Raw genomic sequence first — 3505 nt, 5'->3', positions numbered from 1 at the left:
TCATAATTATAAGAATTTAAATAACCTTCATTATGTGTTCACATTATCAGAATTTTACTAAAATCGTTTTTTTGTACAGATGGATGTTATGTAAAAGCAAAATTGTTTGTCTTTAAACCACATCAAACGGAACTGAATTTTTTCGTAATATGTAGTTTTGTTTAAATATAGTTTATATGTGCTTAAGAAAAAATACAAAACAGAAAATATAAAAACAGAAAATGAATACGAATTTAGTTATAGAATGTTATCGTTGCTTAAATTTAGTTATTAACATTGCAATAGCAAATTGTTAAAATGTTTGAATCAGAATGATTTAAAAACGTATGTTGTTTACATTTAAAATCTAAAACTTATGTTGATTATAATATTTTAATAATAGTGAGATATTAAAAAGTGAAAAATAAACTTTGGAAAAGAATAGTTTATGCGAAATTGAAGAAACTCTTTATTGGAATAATTATAAATGAAAGTTAATCTGGTCCAAAACTTACAACATATCTGAAAAATTATGACACAACAGATAGAGTAGATAGCAGATTACTTGTTTTAGAATTACAGCTACCAATTTCCCTGTTCATGATGTAGAATGGCCTACTGCTCTCCTATAGCTACAACAGCTGCTGAAGAGGAAGGTATTTCTGTGGTACCTACAGCTGCTGCGCCTGTAGTTGTCCTATGCTTACCAGACCTATACATTATACTATGAATATCAGGATGTTTCTACTCAGTACATCAAATCAGACCCTGCATTTCAAGATGCTCCTATTGCAGAAGCTGTTTTGCTACATCAGTGCAAACTTCATATGCTTCCCAGCCTGCTGACGCTATTGCTGCAATTTAATCTGAGACTGCTCCCATCTTTCTCAGTACAATACACAGGCTGAAGATACTGTAAAGGTGGCAGCAGCTATACTATTATGTTCCTGTTATTGTTCCTGTTATTTATGCCAACCATGTTGCATAAATTGCTAATCAAGCTGCTCCAATTGATTGTGCAAAGCTGTTGTAGGGGGAACTCTTAATCAACATGATTAGGTATGCTGCTGATAATACTACGAACGGTGAGGAGAAATAAGCTTCTAAGGATTATGAAACTAGCTTATGTTGGTTACGCAGATGTTCAAAATGTTCCTGTTATTTATGCCAACCATGTTGCATAAATTGCTCATCACCCTGCTTATACTCCTGTTTACGTCATACCTGCTGCTCCAATTGATTATGCAACGCTGTTGTTCACTGCTACTGATCTGGACCAGATAATAAAACTTTCCAAAAAAAAAAAAAAGTTAAATTCCATCATCATCATAGTAATTTTTTAAAAGAATTTTTGTATCATAGTATATATAAAGAGAGGCTTCAATATTTTTCCCCGGTCCAGATTGGACAAGGGGGGGAATATTGCAGCAGATTATTTCTTTTTATGTTGAAAACCCTTTTTCTACAAAACAGGCTTGCTCAGCTAGGCTGCGCTCGCTGGGTATAAAAAGGGTTAGCAACGCTTTATAACTGCCCAGTTTTGCCTGTAGTCTCGTCTATATCAGATCTTCAATATATGTTTCAAGGTATTTTCGTGTTAAGTTTAAGACAGAGTAGTTGAGAGAATTGATTCTATATGAAAAGGGTTTATTTTCACTTGAGAGTTTCCTGGATAGAATAGAGAGAGAGACTTATTTAAAAGCAGTATATTTTTTAAGGACTTACTCAGATTTAGTCATACTTTAAATGGGGTAATTCTTAAAGGGTCATTAAAGGGTCATTAAAGGGTTACACAATTTTTGAATGATATGACTATACTACATATAGATCTATACACAATTAATGTGTATGTTTTTGAGCTCTGTTGCAGGCTGTGGAAAAAAGGAAAACTACACCAAACGTGAAATTTTGAAAATGTCAGAATCTCCAATTACAAATAATGACAAATGTGATAAAGGATTTTTTGGCTGGAGTAGATTATCAACAGTTGGAGTCTTGAAACAGACGTGTGAGAACATATTGGGCAGTGCTTGTAAATGGTACTTGAACTTGATGCTTCTCCGCGTGAGAAGGTCTGAGGTTGATGGATATTTCCCATGGGTTCCAAAGCTAGCATAAAAAGAAGCACGATCATTTGCTATCAACTCACTTGCTATCCATTCACTTGCAATCAGTCTCATTTGCTATCAACCTCACTTCCTATCCATTCACTTGCAATCAGACTCATTTGCTATCAACTCACTTCCTATCCATTCAATTGCAATCAGTCGCATTTGCTACCAACTCACTTGCTATCCGTTCAATTGCAATCAGTCTCATTTGCTATTAACTCACTTGCTATCCATTCACTTGCAATCAGTCTCATTTGCTATCAACTCACTTGCTATCCATTCACTTGCAATCAGACTCATTTGCTATCAACTTACTTCCTATCCATTCACTTGCAATCAGACGCAATTGCTATCAACCTCACTTGCAATCTCCTCATTTGCAATCTTTTTCATTTGCGCTCTAGCCTCACTTGCTCTCGCCACACTTGCTCTCAAGCCTCACTTGCTCTCGCCACACTTGCTCTCAAGCCTCACTTGCTATCAGGTCCATATGCCATCAGACCTTACTTGCTATCAAAACGTTTGCTCTCCAGTCTCAAATGCTATCAATGCTCATCTGCTATCCCAAACTAGTTTCTAACTTAAATTTCTCTCAAAATTAGTTGTTTTATAAATATGTTGCTATCAAAACCAGTTCTTAGTTGCTCTCAAAAACCAGTTCAAATAATATGTTTGTTCAATTCATATTAGTTTTTTTTTAATGAAACAGGGATAAGAGTAATTATTACAATAATGCAGTACGATATTCAGTTTAAATCTTCTTTCAGACATCTTTTTAAAAAACGAACAATGGTGTTTACATATAAACCCAAACCCACGCAAAGTTTGCCAAAGAATGAAGAATTCCAAATTTTGAGAAATTTTTTCCATTTTTTTGGCGGATGTCTAGGAAATCAATTTCTAAAAAGATTAAGAGAAAGTCAAAAATTTGTTGGCAAATGATGATTGATAGCAAAATTGTTGATTGCAACTGAAGATTGATAGCAAATTGGCCTGATAGCAAGTGAGGCTTGAAAGCAAATGTGCTGATAGCAGTTGAGGCTGGATAGCAAATTAGGCTTGATAGCAAATTAGACTTGATAGCAAATTAGGCTTGATAGCAAATGAATGTGATCGCCACTGAGTTGATAGTAAATGGGTTTGATAGCAAATGTGTTTGATAGCAAATGTTTGGATAGCACTAGAGGCTGATAGCAATTGATTTTGATTGCAAGTCAGTGGATAGCAAGTGATTTGATAGCAAATGATCGTGTTCCCATAAAAATATAGATGAATATCATTTCAATTTTAATTATTTAATATCTTATAATTGTAAACTTTAATGCACATTTGTAAACAAAGAGTAATTTGAACATTTAGCTTTATCAATTCGTGTAGGGACTAGGGAGGAAAGGTTTCACATATAAACAATCCTA

Source organism: Eurytemora carolleeae, unplaced genomic scaffold (genome assembly GCF_000591075.1).
Source record: "Eurytemora carolleeae unplaced genomic scaffold, Eaff_2.0 scaffold1434, whole genome shotgun sequence".
NCBI classification, from domain to species: Eukaryota; Metazoa; Arthropoda; class Copepoda; order Calanoida; family Temoridae; genus Eurytemora; species Eurytemora carolleeae.
The sequence above is the reverse complement of the archived record's forward strand: the minus strand, read 5'-3'. Positions refer to the sequence as shown.